Genomic DNA, 18,037 nt, shown 5'->3' with positions numbered 1-18,037 from the left:
CTACAAAAGTATTTTCTCATGCAGACCTGACTCACAAGGAGGAGGACTTTCCATCTATCTGAGATCGTCTCTGGTAGCCACCGAATTAAAAAACGAACACGATAATGGATTCCATCATATACATGTGCGCATAGATCTACGCAATTCGCATTTCGATGTTCATGCGATGTACAGACCTCCGAATTATAATAGCAATGCCTTTCTAACAAAAATTGATTCAATTCTAAGCACAACAGGTCAAAATAAATTGAACGTTATTGTGGGTGATATGAACATACCTATAAATAACTCTCAAAATAAAACAGCACAGGATTATTCTAGAATTCTTGATTGCTACAATTATACTGTTACAAATACTTTCATGACAAGACCCATAAGTAGAAATCTCATTGATCATGTTGTTTGTTCAGATGGTTTACAACGTTTAGTAAAAAATGCTACAATTCCTTCAACTATAAGCGACCATTCCATGATAATCTCAGCCTTCAATTTGAATAAAAAATTAACAAAATGCACATTAACCAAGAAAATAATTGAACATCACAAACTCCACGCAGCATTCCGAAATGAAGTATCACAAATCTCGGAAAATAGCGCCAGTGGAAAACTGCAAAAACTTATCAAAATTTACAGAAATCTGAAAGAAAAATTTACAAAAACGATCCAAGTTGAAGCCAAGATCAAAGAAAATTGTCCGTGGATGTCGTTCGATCTGTGGAAACTGATGAGAATCAAACATAATGTACTTGCCCGAAGCAAGCGAAGGCCCGGAGACATCAATTTGAAAGCACTTTTACACCATATATCCTTAAAAGTCAATCGTGAAAAAGGGAAAGCAAAACAGGACTACTACAGGAACCTCTTTAACACGCCTAATCAAGCAGATATTTGGAAAAATATTAAATCAATATCCGGAAAGGAGATTCTGAATGAGGCGACAGTTATTGTGGAAAATGGGTGTAAAGTTAAAGAACCGGAGACCGCAAATGTTTTCAATAGACACTTCAGTACCATTGGACCCCGGCTAGCTTCAAGTATTCCGAGTCAAAGAAATATTGGCAAATTTGGAACCTTGACGCAAAATAATTCCTCAATGTTCCTGAAACCGTCTAACACAAACGAGGTTATTTTACAAATAAAAGAGCTAGATTCGAAAAAAAGTTGTGGCTCTGATGAAATTCCAGCATATTTCGTCAAAATGCACCATGAGCTCTTTGCAAACGTTTTGAATGATGTTTTTAAAGAAATGATCTTAACTGGCTCCTACCCCAATTACCTGAAAATGGCCAAAGTCATTCCAGTATACAAAAATGGCTGTAAATCTGATGTGAACAACTACAGACCGATATCTGTTTCATCAGTTTTTAGTAAAATTCTGGAAAAAATGCTAGCTTCTTGACTGCTAGATTTTCTTAAAGTTCACAGAATTTTATACACTCATCAATATGGGTTCAGAAGTGGCTCGAGTACATTGACGGCAGCATGTGAGCTAGTGGATGAAACTGGATCTAGATGCAAAAAAGACTGTTGGTATCCTTTATTTGGATATGAAAAAGGCCTTCGACACAATTGATCACTCTGTGTTACTGGATAAATTATATATTTATGGAATCAGAGGAACAGCTAACAAACTATTTCAAGATTACCTAAGCGGACGGGAACAGTATGTTGCAGTCAACGGAAAAAAGAGTGTGCATCTGCCTCTGACAGTCGGCGTACCACAAGGGAGCAATCTGGGACCTTTGCTTTTTCTTCTGTACATAAATGACCTACCAAAGCTAGGCCTGAAGGGAAAACCGCGACTCTTCGCAGACGACACGTCCTTGTTGTACACCACGAATGATCCAAGCGAAATCGTTGCTCAGATGAAGCTAGATCTACAACTGCTCCAGGATTATTTTTCGGATAATTTGTTGTCTTTAAATCTTTCCAAAACAAAATACACAATTTTCAACTCTCGGAGGTCGCCTCAAATTCAACCAAGGAATGAGCTGATAGTACAATCCACAACTATAGAAAAAGCACAGAGTTACAAATATCTTGGACTAACCATTGATGCCGATCTTAAATGGACAAGCCATATCGAAAACATTAAAAAAGAAATAAGCTCAACATGTGGGCTTCTCTGGAGGATTAAAAAATACATTCCTATGAAGCAACGTTTATCAATGTACCATGCTTTTGTTCAATCAAAACTCCAGTACATGGTAGCAATTTGGGGAAGTGCCAGCAAAAACGCATTGAAGCCACTGCAAGCTGTACAGAATAGGTGCTTAAAGATAGTACTTGGAAAACCAAGATTATACCCAACAATCGATTTGTATCGAGAATCTCCGCCGTCAGTTTTTCCTGTCAGAGCCCTGCGAGAACTACAAGTTCTTATACAAATGAAAAATTTCCTCCACAACCCCCTGACTCACCGGAATCTGCAAATCCCTCTCGCAATCCATAGGTATGGCACTCGAAGACCCAACTACTTGTCGACACGTCGAATGAACACAGAAAGAGGAAAAACTACCTTCTCATACTACGGTAGCCAAATGTTCAATGCTCTACCATCGCACGTACGACTTGAGAACAACCTTACGAAGTTCAAGCTGAAGCTCAAAACTTTTATAAGAAGTAATCTAAATCTACATTTATAAAAACTTGATGACGCCTAATCTGGAGAAACTGGAAGTCTACTGCACCCTCTCAACAGAGATTCAAATCTTACTGAGGGTGCAAAATCGTCCTAAAAATCTCATCATATGCCCACCGCCACCGTTAGCCCTAACTAATACCTGCCCCCATATATTCTTCTTTTTCGTTTCCGCCTCCACCACCACCACCACCACCAACAAGCCGCCTCACCGCCCTCCACCATCGCTGCAGCCACCATCGCAATCAGAAAAATTAGTGTATACTTTTGAATTATTGTGAACCCATGAATTGTAAAAAAAAATCTTTTGAAAAAAGAAAAAAAAATAAATATGATGAGAAGGTTTTATGCCTACGGGAGAAAGGATTTGAAGGAAATTCTACTCCCGCGGGCTTTTTCCTATCTCAAAAAAAAAAAAAAAAAAAAAAAAATAGCAAATGTTGTCATCCACGATTTCGAAGCTCATTTTTGACAGATCGTGTGTGTGCAAGAAAATGTAAACAAATGGGTGGTTTTACTAGCCTGTAATAAATTATGATTTTCTCTGATTTGGTAAGGATTTTCAAAAAAATTGTGAATACATGCTTAAAGTAAAAGGTTCAGAGATTATTGTGAGCTATAGGAGAAAATCTGTATGTGCCGTGATGCATCGTAAATCGACGACAAAAAATGTGGTTTTTTTACTATTCCAAAAACCTCTCGGAGTATTTCACATATTTTTGAATGAAAAATTAAGCCAAGTGCACATTTTCAATTGCAATTTGTTAAAAGAGAAGTCAATTAACATTTCTTCAAAATTTGGAAAAGCCCCAACAATGGATAAGCTAGAAATTTCTATTCAAAAAATCCATAAATTTTTGCTATTTTCTTCTAAGTTTTCTTCTGCAGCTGCATACAATCAGGTGTAATGATTTGAAAGCTGGAGGGTGGATCTTGATATTTGATGGTGGTTTAAGTGAATAAAAACAAGATTTTCGAATTACTACACAATTTTAGATTACTGTTATGCTATTCAATTGACATCTTTCAATGGTTATCATCAATTTTCTGTCGTTTTATCGGACCTTATGGTCTGAGATTTTTTTTGGCGAAACTAATTGAAAATTTAATTAATGCAACCACAAGCCGTAAAGAATTCCAATAAAAATATAGATAAAAAATTTGAAAAAAAAAGAAAGTCTTGAAAATAGGCGCAAACAATTATTTTACATGTTGGTTTTTTCTCACCGACTGACTAGTTTAAAAAGGATCAATCACATAAAATTGACTTTTAAACCGGGCAAATTTATTATGATTTAAGCAAATATAATTGAAACAATATTCACCACACTTATTTTCTTCATATAATGAGAAGGCGACACCATCAGCATCCTCTAGCGGACAAAATGGAAGCATTAATTCGAGAAATTCGTCTAACTTGTGAATAGCGTGTATTCCGACTCGACTTGATCAGGGATGCCAGTTATAATAAATGAAATTGTTTGTTTCTATTCTTGCACCATAAAAATTTTAGTAAACCAACAAATTTTATTGTTTCAAAAAATACATAGATTTGGATGCGCATAAAGTGTTTTTTAAGAAAAAGATTATAAATTCAATCGGTCAACTGCTTAACTGTTTATCAAAATTTTGCTTACTAATAATAGTTAAGAAAAAAAATATCACGAAATTTACGTAGAAATATCGTTATTTTCTCTTTACTAGATGACGGGTGTCGCTTTTCAATTTGGCAAAAATGGGGTTTTAAACGATTCGTATTAAAAGATGGTATTGTTATTGTCTCATGCTAGATTTTTCTTGTTAATATTTGAACATTTTCAAACAAATTGGTTTATCATTATCAAACTATAAAGTTTGTTTGATCATTTATCAAATCCAGATCTTAGGTCAAAGGACATTATACCGAGCATTTATCCAGCAATAACATGACAATAATCTCTCTTGAATGTTTATAATTAATGAATTGATTAAAAAATCAATTTTAACAAAGCGTTTCAGAAATGCCAGTGCTCCAAAAAAACAAAAAGCTAACAACCAATATCCATGTTTTCTGATTATGGACTTGGAATCATGCCTGAGAGACTTGTTACATTTCTTCTGAAAAACATGAAAGAAGTTAAGGCTGGTGGTGCGAATTTTGAATTCATTTCTTAAATGAGCGGAATTTATTTTTTTATGTGTTCCTAAACTAAACAAAAAAGTGATGAAAATATGTTCGGACGGCATCCCTGATCAGCATTTTGTCAACTCCAGATTAACATTTTGAAAGGGCACAGATTGATTTTTTTTATTAATTGAGACAAATGTATGCAACAGAATTGTTTTTTCTTTCAAATTCAAACCAATTGTACTGAAATAAATAAAAAAAACTCTTTTTTTCGCAATGAATAATCGGAATGCGATATATTTCTTAATGTTTTTCCATCATTTATTTGTGCACGTGAACGCAAAACAAAAATCTAAACAAATAAAAAATCACAGCTGAAATAGTTTCACAGAAACGATTATCAAGGAGAAAACAAAATTTAAGCACTTTTTTTTTAATTAATACGAAAACTGTGTGCACATTAAGCATCATGTCATTTGTTATTACCAAGAAGGAAAAATTCTGTTCCCGCCATGGAATGTGACGAAATTATATTGGTATTGGCAAGTATATTGGTTTTGAAATGAAACGTTTTTATTATTTTATACTATTGCAAAACAAATGATATTCCAAAACACAAAAAACTGTTTAAATATAACTAGGAAAAATTAATAATAGTCATTTTTGAATTTCAATTTTTTTTTATTACTTTATCTATATTTAATTTTCGTCTCTTAGCTAAGCTTTTAAAATTTGTATTTAGCTTCCGCTTATTTTGATTTGCCGTTTTGTATGACATATTCTAGGTAACGGATCGTTGTTAAAAACTCGAAATAAAGACAAAGATGAAATGAAATTTATGGAATTTGATTTAAAGAAAATAAAAGGCGCAAATGTTTGATTAAGAAGTTTGTAGTTTGTTTGCTTTCTCGTTAAGTGTTGGCGGAAATTTGCAATGCAAAAGTCTAAAATCTGTGCAGGCAGATTTTATGGCGAGTGTCGTAAATCAATGTATTTTTAGTTATTTATGAAGTCATAATAAATTAGTCATTCATTACGAATTCTTTACCTTAAAGTTTATGATTCTAATAACATTCCCTTTTCATTCTTTCTTTTTTAAAACTTTGAGCTAAATCGATAGGAATATTACAATCACGATGTTTAAGAGTATCAGCAGCGGTCAGGTGTCAAAGCTATAATAACACTCAATTTTGACACTTGCTCCTCGGTATTGAAAAGGCAAGCCAGGAGCAATATTTGAATACCGACCAGCTCCTGATTTGACAGATGCTAAAAAAAGGAAATAGCATCAAAAAACAACAACACCTATCGGACCGTCACCAGTGGCTAAAATGGAAACCAGTTTAGCACTTACCGGTGCGCAAATGTACTGCCTAAGCTAAAAAAGGACCTAGAATGTGTCCGGGGTTAACACCTGGGATAGCACTTATCGCTGCCGATGCTTTAAGGGTTTAGACAACGTTTTAAGAATTGTAAGAATACTCGCTGTTAATAATTCATATTTATTCAAATAGTAATCATTTCACTTCCGCCTTTTCTATATGCTACGCCACACTTTTTGCGATTGTCAATTGAAAAATCAGGACACCTGGCATCTTTGATCAAAGCTCCGAAAAAATTCACAGTGTAATAGTTCCATTTCTGTCGCCAGATAGCGCTATTCGTGTCTCCCGATTTCTCGTTAAGTGGTGTATATCGGTTCTAGTATATCTGATTTAAGTGGAAAAATAAACTTAAATCTTCAAAGGAGTTTTTTTCTTCATAATCATTTGTATTTATGAAAATTTTACTCAAAAGATTACAAAGTCTTCTATAGTTTATCGTTTACCCAGAATGTTGCTCACGCATCATCGTACTACTCTAGATGGCAGCAGCGCAGCTTCGAAACAGCGAATAGAAATTTATTTTATTTTATTCATCTACAGTGTTGCCGAATACAACTAATATTTTATTTTATTCTTAATTAAATTTGATTTATTTTCTGTATATTCTTCATCTCATCCCTACAAGTTATACCAAATTTTTCATCTCTCAATTTCTTTTATGATAAGATAGTTGATGTCATCAGTAAATTTTATACTTGAAATATGATTTTAATATAACTTTTTCCATTTAGAATAATTGTAGTCTGGGCAACATACTCTATGTATAGTGATTGTAGAATACAAATTTTAAAGTTGTTTTGATAACTTTTGCAGCAGTTTTCTGTGAATTCTTAAGATGTTTCATACGAACGTAGTAAAAACTCACGCAAGAATTTGTGTTTTTATGCGTTAGGGCGTTTTGATAATATTTTTAAGAGGCTTCATGTTTTAAGGGAACTAAAAATAACTGGGTTCCAGCACAAGGAATTATCCTAAACGAATTGGCAGATTGAATTGCATGCAAGTAAAATATATATTTTGATAGAGTTAAGAACTTCTGAAGGAAATAGAGTACAGTTTTAATTTCACATACTTACCAAATACTCGAGTTAGAGGAAAGATGTATTTAGTGTCATCCTTTTCTCTTTAGCACTTTTTCGCATCATTTACAGATGATGATAACAATAAAAGGTGTTCATTATAAAATTATTTTTAACATCCTTCAATCAACATTTGTTTTGAAGTGGTATTAATATTTACTTATCACAATTTAAAGAGATTTTACAGATCAGCGCGTATAAAAATAAGGAAAGACTTATCGAACTTTGAATACAATATGTGAAACTTTATTTATTCCTTGGGGAGTTGGAAAAACCGAAGGGGGGAAAAGCGTGACAAATAGAGAATTAAATATTTGTTCCGGCCTTAATATTGGTCAACAGTTAGCGATTAGCGATTAGCGCTTGAAGTTAAAAGCGACAACTTTTTCGGCATATTTAGCGTATTTAATTAGCGATCGCTAACTTTTAGATACTACGGTTGGCAATACGCTAAACGCTTGGCCTACTAATGTGTGGTGGTAGATGCAACTCTATCTGTATCTACCACTTCATAGTACTTGGCCCGTGCTGAATCAAAATTTGATATGTGATGATAACACTGAGTGACAAAAAAGATTTTTTGAAAACAGCCCAGGGTTTTCCAACTGAATTAGACTAATATTGACGCCCTGTGTCCGAAAATGACCATGGTTTTGTTCAATCAGGTTAAAACCCCTATTACTAGCATATTGAAGCGTATATAGCCATATGGCTGTATCTCAAAAAGTTGCAAAAAAGCAAAATCAATGTGATATTCTAACTCAGGACACAAAAATTAGGCTAAATCAGCTGAGAAACCCGAGACTATTTTTTGGCTGTCACCCAGTGTAATGCTTCTAAATAAATTCTACTCGCTCATTTTCACCTTTTTTTATTTCTTCTAACTTTCTATCCATCTATAAAAATTTCAATATCTTAATCTGTCCGTACTGAAAAGGACATCACTTTTCACCTTTCAAACATACATAACGGTGATCTCTTCACAAAAATTTCTTGGTTTGCGGTTTTACACAATTTTATGCATATTTGAAAAATATCCTGTAAACTATTGTCACAAATCTTGCAGAAACGCATCTGCATGAATCACAGCATTTGGGAAACTACTTGTAATTAAATTTTTTTTGTTCTGTTTTTCTTTTTAAACAAAGAAAATAATACCAAAAATGAATCCCTCCGATATTGTTTCAAGTATCTCATGTTCACTTTTCAGCATTCGACAGCATGATGGAGCTTTTCTAAACTGAAAGTGTTCTACTGAATACATCTTGCTAAATTTCAGGAGTTAAATCTTCCTGCGGACTTGTAACGTTCCAAGAAGCTCCAGTTTCCGGAAGTCTGTTGACTGGTTTCCGGTCGTTTCGGGCGGAACTTTGATCACCTTAGTGAAATAAGAGCCATAAAGTTTCGTCATTTCCAAAGTAAGAAGACGTTTCTTACCTATCATGTGTTGCATAATTGATAACAGCTCAGCACTGGTGCCAATAATAGAACCGTCTCCTGCGGAAAAGCCAGCTCTTTAGGCTGAACTTTGCCGCCATCCAGTAATAAATTATAGACATTTTATAGCTTCCTGCTGCTCGCTTGTTGTATGGGCAAAAGCTTTGAAAGTTTGGCATTTTATGACCTGGGCCCCGATAAGAACTGCTCCGGCTAGGAGCCGAGCCAGAAGTTATAGCGCGCCAAAAGGAATAGTCTCCGGCTGGTTAGGACTATTTTTTTTTATACTTTTATCAATTCTGGAAGTTGGTGTGCAATTGGCAGGTTTGTTCCGTATTCCATTTTGCCGAATGTTCAAACCAGAGAACCACAGAAAATGTATCGGAAAGTTTCTGCTGCTGCACCTTTCCTAAGAGAATATTGGTTCTGACACTCACTCTCTCTTCGCCTCCTACAGGTGTGATGCAGTGTGCTCCCCAAACTAACAGCCGGTGCCAATTTATGAGCATATACGAACAGAAAAATAAATATGGCCACCCCTCGTCGACCCCATTATCTGTTTCGGCTCAAATCATGGCGTCTTCGTGTTCAGTACAGTACAGTATAGAATGTATAGTGGAAAGTAGGTACCTCCCGGGGAATTTAATTGAAATTTATTGTTAAAGTTTTCAGGTGCCTCCCCCAGTAGTATGCCCGAAAATAAGTAAGGGAAACCTCTGGATTCAATTTGCTTTCTGTGGTTTCTGGGAGCTTTTCTGGTCCGGGGAGCAGCTGCGCTCTCAGATGGTAGTTGATTTGTGAAATTCTTCCCTGAGAGGAACTCGGTTTTAGTCAGAGGTGGGAGAGGTCAGAGGGAAGATAAGAAACATCTCACCTCACGGTTCGAGACGATCGATACAAAACTTCCTATTTCATTATGTTCTCTTCTATTTCGAACTGGGTGAGTTTCTGGAACACAACCCACCAAACTACGTTATGCCATTTTTGTTATCAGCTTGGCTAATTTTTCATCATTTGGAATGATTTATGGCACCTTTTTCACCGGGCGAGCGAGAAGGAATGTGCTAAAAATGCATTTCAGTTTGAAATGTGGATGACATCTACCGACTTTTTTCATACTGAGTCCTAGGACTATCCGGAGTGCAATCATCTGCGATGGCAAAAATGCAATTCATACATTTTAATTATTCACTTGAAAGAAAGTCAGATAAGCCAATTTTATCTCGGAAATTTGGTGGAACACCATCATAAAAGCGTTCATAATAATGATGCAGGTTAAAAAATAATCCAGCTGTAGCATTCCTACTGAATTGATGATCTTTTTAACTTTACAATCAATAAAAATTGAAATGACGTAACTTAAACCAGTTTGGCTAACTCAACAATGTGTAAAAAGTCGTTCAAGATTTCAATCTATTTAACTACTTTGTTGAAGACTGCAAGGTATTTTAGCTTAAGCTTTAAAAATATCCAAGATTCATTTTGGTTCTGAAAGATTTAGCAATTGCCGTTACGGGAAAAATAGCAGAATAAATACTTTTATAAATTTTATCCAGAAGTCAAATTTACTCGAGGTGTAAGGAAAAATTGATTCTTTTGAAATTTTATAAATACTTACGCGTTTGTCAAAAAAGTCCAAAAATTTTTTTTATAAATTTTTACTCACCTTCAACTAGAGCTGATAGAAAAAAATATACAAATTTGGAATCAGCACCTACAAATTGCTAAAATCAGTTTTCAAATTAGGGTACCGTAAAACGGGGTAACTTTGATCACCGGGGCAAATTTGACCAACAATAAACTTTTTCACATTATCACCAATAACTCAGTCTGTAGTTTGAACTTTTGAAAACTGTTTTCTGCGTTTAAAAGCCTATTAATTGAGTATCAAATAGGCGAAATTTCGTTTGAATTTAAAATTTATTTCTGTTAGTAAAAATCTAACTTCAATATCTTAAAATATCTTTTTTTCCAAGGCTCGCAAACGAACAGCTCTCCTGATGATACCAAAAAGCATTTAGAAGCAAACGGTTTTTGTTAAATATGGAAGAACAATTTTTTTCTTTGTATATGCACAGCTATAGTGTTATTTTCATAAATTTCATCAAAAATCATCATCAAAAATTTATCAATAAATGATCAATTTTTGATATTTAAAAATTAAGGTCATTTTCCAAGAGTAGGCCCGTATTGGACAAATGGATAGGAATCTAATAAAATCGTTAACTTTGTGTTTGATAGCTGTAGTAAAAATGCCTAACTGCAATCGAAACGTACTTTTACCCCACCTCTGGGGCAAAAGTTCGAGTGATGTGGTGTAACAGTACGACCATTCAAAACTAAACATTTCTGCATGAAGTCAGAATGAAAGTTATTTTATATCAATCTTTGCTTACAGCAGCAGCTTCTGTGTTTGCTTCTGATACAAATCCTATACATAGGCGAACAACCTGCGCCAATTTTTAGTTCTATACTAATTGTCCATGTTCAACTGGTTTACGAAACCCAGTTCTCGTCGTATTTGAGCAATTTTTCGCAAAAGCAGTTCATTTTAGAAACAAAAATATGCCCTGATGTTTCCAGTGCAATTTTAAAAAAAGTTAAAACTTTCCATCCATATTTACTTCAGTGGACCCTGTATATAATTCGTACTTTTGCCACATTTTTAGTTCGTACTTTTGCCTCTTCAAGGTTCCTTGTTATTCACAGTTCATTGTGCAAAACAGAGACATGTTTATGAAATTCTTTCTTCGGCATTTGATAGTGGTTGAAATCAACAAAACAGACCATTAACACTTTCATTAAAAGCCAGAATTTGGATTGCTCAAACATGTTTGCCGTTATCTCATATTACATCATTTATGCAAAAAAGCAACTTAACTTAATTTTTCGGAATATTTTCAACTGCCACGAAAAACAATTTGGTCAGGATGAAGGTTTTCTAAAATACTATCAATCCACGCCAGAGTTTTGGAATTTGACTGTTCTCAGATTGTGATAATCAAAAAACCTACTTTTACCCCACCTTACTCTATCAAAAACAAACAAAGTTTTTCCCAATTAGAAACTCAACTTATAGGTTTTCAAACGTAGAAAAAAGGTTTGAGATATTTAACTTTAGAATTAGTTATTGATGAATATGTGGAAAATTTTTATGTGGATAAAAGTTACCTCGGTGATCAATGTTACCCCGTTTAACGGTAGCCAAAAACCTTAAAATGCCAAATTTGTTTCCATAATGGAACTTCCATTCGATGTTATAGTTCTCGAGATATGCAGTAAAAATTGTATGAAATTCCTCTGTTCCTTTCCTTTCTTTCCGCTGGAAAAAAGCAGGGGTCTCGTTCATTTCTCGTTCCCAAATACCCTCCCATGCCAAATTTCGTTCCATTTGCCTAATTAGCTTTTGAGTTATGTAAAAAAATTTAAAAGAGGACCCCTCCTTCCTATTTATCTCCTTACTGGAAAGAGGAAGGGGTTTTAAATAATCGTATCAATATTGTGCGTATCCAAATACCCTCCCATGCCAAGTTTGGTACCATTTGCATGATCGGTTCTCGAGTTATGCAAACATTAGTATTTTGCTTGGGATACCCTCTCCCCCCTTCCTGTTAGAGGGAAGGGTCTCAAATCATAATATGAACCTTACCTGGCCTCCAATACCCCTACCTGCCAATTTTCACGTAAATCGGTTCAGAAGTTTTCGAGTCTATAGGGAACAGACAGACTGACAGAAATTCATTTTTAAATTATAGATAGACTAGCTGACCTGATAAACTTCGTTTTACCTTTAAATAAATAAATGGTTATAAATGTTTACCTTCATCTACACGTACTTCTTATTTCTTCGTGCATGTGAATCAAATTTTGATGAAAATTGTATTAAAATTATTCGATTTGTGTTCTATTTTAAGTTCGATTTGTATGGGGGCCCCTCTGTGAGTGAGATTCTTGAAACTATTATACAAAACATCTTTGATACCAAATTTTACTTCTGTTGAACTTACGGTTTTCGGGAGAAGTATCCGCTCTTTCGAAGCTGCGCTGCTGCCATCTGGGGTAGTACGATGTTGCGTGAGCAACATTCTGGGTGAACGATAAATTATAGACAACTTTACATTGCTTCGAGTTAAGTTTTCATAAATCCAAATGATTTTGAAAAAAAAACACTCCTTTGAAAAATTGGAGTTTGTTTTCTAGTAAATTTAAATAAATAAGCCTAGTAGGAGAGTCAATTCTATCTGATAGTTCCATTTTAAAAAAGTCAGTCGGTCAGAGAAAACTAACATAAGGCCGTTTAGATACCATCTGGACAACTTATGGGGGAGGAGGGGATATGGAAATGTCCACGAAAAGGGGGGTAGGGGTTTGGGTAATGTCCATGTGGACATACTTACTTTCAAAATATTTTCTAAAGGTGAATAAATATTAAGATGTTTTAATCAAAATCTTAAAATTGCAAAGCTTTCCAGTTTAAGTTTAAGCAACTAGTAGCCTTTCAAGTGGCAAGCTATAAATATGATAATTTTGAAATTAATAATAATTATAATTATTACAAATTAGATTTAAAAAAAGCAATTTCAAATCTGTCCACGTGGACATCCGGAAGGGAGGTAGGGGTTTGCCAAATGTCCACGCTTGGCCACGGAGGGGGATGAGGGGGTCAAAAATCTCATTTTTCTGTCCATGTGGTATCTGAACGGCCCCCATGTGAATCAATCTTTTCGTCCATTTTCTTAACTTTTAATTTTTTCCAATAATTTATATTTTTTATCATATTTTTATATTAAACTTTATGCGCTTCTCGTTGGTCTGAATAAAAGAACGATTTTCTCGTTGTTACTTTAAACTATAACTATTGGATTTGGTTTAGTTGTTACATTTAATAAATACGTTCTATAAAAATTTAAATAGTTTCAGCCTAAGACAGTAAAAAATGTTAAGTTTTAATTTAAAATTTCCTACGGCTAGTGGTTGTATAAATATAATTTTCAATAAAATTTCCCTAAAAAAATGAGATCATGAGGTCCGATAAAAATACAAAACATTTTATAACCATTGAACGATGGCAATTGAAAAGCATTTAAGTAAACTTGAATTGTGTAGTAATCCAAGGATATAATTTTTTTTTCATGTCAACCAAACCACCATCAAATATCCAAATCCGTCTTCCAGCTTTAAAATTATTACGCCTGATTTTATGCAGCTGCAGAAGGAAACCTAATAGAAGATAGCAAAAGTTTATGTTTTTTCTAATAAAAAATTCTACCTTACCAATTGGTGGGTCTTTCCCAAATTTTAAAGGAACGTTAATTGACTACTCTTTTAAAAAACTGCAATTGAAAATGTGCATTTGGCTCGAGCTTTCATTCAAAAATATGTGAAATACTCTGAATAGTTTTTGGAGTAGTAAAAAATTGACCTTTTTTTATGTCGATTTGCGATGCTTCACGGCACATACACATTTTCTCCTGTAGCTCACAATAATCTCTGAACTTTCTACTTCAAATCTGTATCCGTCATTTTCTGAAAATTCTAAACAAATCAAAGAAAATAATGATTTATTAGAAGCTAGTATTTCCACCCGTTTGTTTACATTTTCTTGCACACACACGACCTGTCAAAAATTAGCTTCGAAATCGCGAATTCCGGCAGCAGAAGATTCTGCAGCACCGTCGACGAACCAGTTTGTTTTGGTTCTCCGTTTGTTTTTGTACAATTCGTCTATTGAGAACAATGGCGATTGATCATTGATGATTGCTGATGACAGCTGATGATGGTAAACATGGTACAAATGTTTACATCATCACACTGTGAAGCCAAACAACTCAAACTGTGGTTAGCAGTTACACTGCGATGTTGGCAGGTAGAAAATAAGTAGAAGTATCGGAAAACTCATTGAGAAAAGAGTACTTTCCCGGTTAAGGAATATAAGAAGTGGAAAGTGACAATTAGCAATCGCTAATTAATATAGTTGTATTCTACTGAACTCACAGACGAAATACGAATAAAGATAACTCTATTCCACCACTGAAACCTGCGTTGAATTATTCATTTCAACAACTTCATTTCGACTGTTTTGATCAAAAGATTTTGGTTTACAAAGACATTTCATAATTTTGAATATTCTCCTCTTTCTGACCTTTCTCTCATAATGCTGAAGTAAGTTATGCAGGAGTTAATTTTATTTTAAACACTTTCAGGTCATATTAAAAAAAAATCAAAAAAATTCTGCTTCCACTGGAATATCAATCACAAAAATATTTTCCAACAAAAGTCTCTTCTTTGTAGCCAAAATATGTAAACTAAAAACAAACTTTTCATGTAAAGTACGTATTTGAACTGTGTGTAAACCAACAGTACAGTGGTTTTCGATGAATGAATTTAAAAAAAAATCGAGTTTATTTATTCAGATTGTTTATTTGGGCCCAATATTTGGTTAGATTTAGATACGCCAACTAGCTAGAAATATTCCTTACCTTGTGCAATATCTCATGAAAACATACCGTCCCTGTATCAGAAGAAAATTGGATGAAAACTTTTTATTTGGCCGACTTTGCTGCGCTGCAGTTTTGAAGTTTGAAAATTTTTCTCTGAATGTTTCCAGCAACTTATCTATGATGGATGTGTTGAAATCAAATCACAGAGTTATTAATTATTATCAGTGATAACATCAAGACTGTGATAACATTGCTCAAGTAAAAAAAAAACAAATCAAATCAAAACGCCTGGGTGATGACCCACTGTTAACAGACATTTCAATCATAAACGCACACGCAAACGCACAGCGTGTAGCACCGAAGATTTGGCGATTTTTATCGACCGGATGCGGCGATTGTGGATCGAAGAAATGGTGGATCGCAGCAAAGCATAAAAGTGAAACTTTAATGCCTTTGCCCAAACTTTTTTCCTTCAATCCCTGGCTATGATGAGGATGGGCCAAGTGCCAAAACGGGGAAGCAGCAATAAGGCGCGACCTCTGACGGCGACGATGCCCGTTGAACTTTCTTCCGACCGACATGACGGTCACCTCTATTGGTGATGGCAGCAGGATTCGGTCATTCTGGCCCCTAATGGCGTTCTCACTCTACTTATACGAGTTTTGAGCGATGGCGCCAGCTAGTCTCGTAGAGAGATTAACGGATAAGCAGCTCATGCCGCCTGCCAGGAATAAGGGAAAGAGTTTGAGCGAAAAACAAAGGATATAAAATGAGATGTTTTCCATCTTCCATGACAAGGAAAATATTGTCATCTCATCTATGTAAATTTAACCGTTCAAAAGTTACTTTTAAAAAATCAGGAATTTTACCCAGAGAGCTCATTTTATAGTTTTTATCAGTATTTTAACTCAGGATAAAGTCATTTGAGACAAAGATATTCAGGGGGTAGGGGAGAATTGGGACAGGTTGTCGTAGTTATCGGTTGGGTATGAAACACAACATCTTGAATTTCAAATCAGAAATCACTATTCCAGGTAACTGTGGTACTGAATCATGACAAATTGAACAGCCTCCCTAATTGCGGATCACAACTCGAACAGGCATAAAATCAAATACTTATTAATTTATCCTATTAGGCTGACAGCTTCCTCCCGAGAAGGTTGAAGATTGCGGCGGTTCAAGATTGAATATCATCGCTCAAACGTTCTCCCAATAAACATCAATCGAGAAAACCGCTCAGCATTCGGGAGAAGTACGAAGAAATGTGGGAAAAGATAGGGCAGGGAGAGCCAATAAAAGTCATCTGGTGGGCTCGAACTTCAACAATTTCGCGCATCCCGTACACCCACATCGTAGGTACCTTCATACGCATTCAGCCCGGTTAGAAACCATCAGGCAGGCCGGAAGTCTAGCTAGCTTCCGGATCCGGTTGATCGATGATGGAAGGGGGAAACTCTCATGTGTAGGTACGCGAGCCCCAGCATCCCTGTCGACAATCTGGCGAGGATTATGAGTTTGGGGCAAAAATATTGGGCAAAAGCATAAACAACGCACCGACGAATGGTCAGGATTTTCGTAACAAATCATATTTTATTACGTCCCGTGTCGGCAATCGGAAAGGCGTCGCGACGCAACACTTACGGGTGGGGCCTCCCCTACGTTTCCCGGTTTGTTTGGTTGGATCCATTCGATTTGGGTTGGCTTTCTGGCTCGGGAAATTGTTCCCCCAGGAGGACGAGGGAGAGAAGCGGCAACTTTTCGAACGGTGGATGAATTCCCAATTTCCTGAAGGTCGGGAAAGAGTTTCCACCCGGCCGAGCAACCAATTCCATTGCTGCGGGATGATGAAGGTGCTGGTACACAGGCAGGATGTCTTGGAAATACGGCAGGACAGAGGCCGCCGAAAAAGCTTTATACGAATGTTGTACAACACATGTGGGCTGCACATGGGTTCCTCGGAAATCATAAAAATATTTATGTATGCGCGATGTTAACGATGGATTGGGTTGGATGTTTTACGTTTTCGTTTTTACGTTTGCCGATGCACATTTGAAGAAAAACATGTATCGCCACCAAGCTTTAACATAAAAATTTAACTCATGGAAGCGATAGAAGAAAACGGAAAAAAATAACATTTAGCAGAACTTGCATCTGCTGAATTATTGAAAACATATTTGTTTAATCTATAAGGTTGAAACAATAATTTTGTCAATTATCTCTTGTTTGAGTGACAGTTCGATTGGAAGTTGTAAAATTAATTGATACTGAGTTAAATCAATCATCGCTGATCATGTAACAAACCGTCATGAAAAACAAAAAACTCATTTAGAGGAATGTTTCTATAAATATTTTGTACCCCTGCCCAATGTCAATTGGTAGATAGGAAGAGGGGAGGGGGGCTTTCTTTATAAAACATATATTTATTTGATCATTGGAGGTTTGAGACCGCTCTTTTTTTTTTCTAGTGAAAGGATTCCATACAATTTTTGTAGCATAACTCGAGAACTTCTTTCTTCCAGTGAAAAAATAAGAAAGCGAGGGGGGGGGGGGTTCTTATTCCTTACGGGGACATCATTTAAAAATTTTCGAGAATGGAACCAAATTTGGCAGGGAAAGGCATTTGGATTTGAAAAACGATTCTACAATTTTTTTTGCGACTCCTTCCATTGAGGATATTGAAAGGGAAGAAGAGAGCTTCCAGACAATTGTTTTGCATGTCTTGAACTCATCTAACAAATGGAATTGAATTTTTACATGGGTACGAGAAATGGTTCTATGATTCTTCCAGGGAGGGGGCCCTAATCACGTTACAAAAATAAAAACAAAGTAGGGTAGAGGCCCCTAAGACAACGGCTTAAGGAAGCTTTTTTCATTACTTCAATAGAATTGCCTTCCATGTTGGTTTAAAACTGACATTCATTCATTGAACTACAGGGCCGTAGGAAGAG

General features: G+C 35.4%; 1 protein-coding gene across 16 annotated transcripts in view; it reads left to right on the top strand.

The window, feature by feature from the left end:
- Positions 1-18,037, top strand: part of LOC129738763 (neurobeachin) — a 377,782-nt gene that overhangs the window by 182,372 nt on the left and 177,373 nt on the right. The window lies entirely within an intron of this gene.

The sequence above is a fragment of the Uranotaenia lowii genome, chromosome 1 (assembly GCF_029784155.1).
Source record: "Uranotaenia lowii strain MFRU-FL chromosome 1, ASM2978415v1, whole genome shotgun sequence".
NCBI classification, from domain to species: Eukaryota; Metazoa; Arthropoda; class Insecta; order Diptera; family Culicidae; genus Uranotaenia; species Uranotaenia lowii.
Note: the sequence above shows the minus strand (reverse complement) of the source record. Positions and strands in the feature narration are given on the sequence as shown.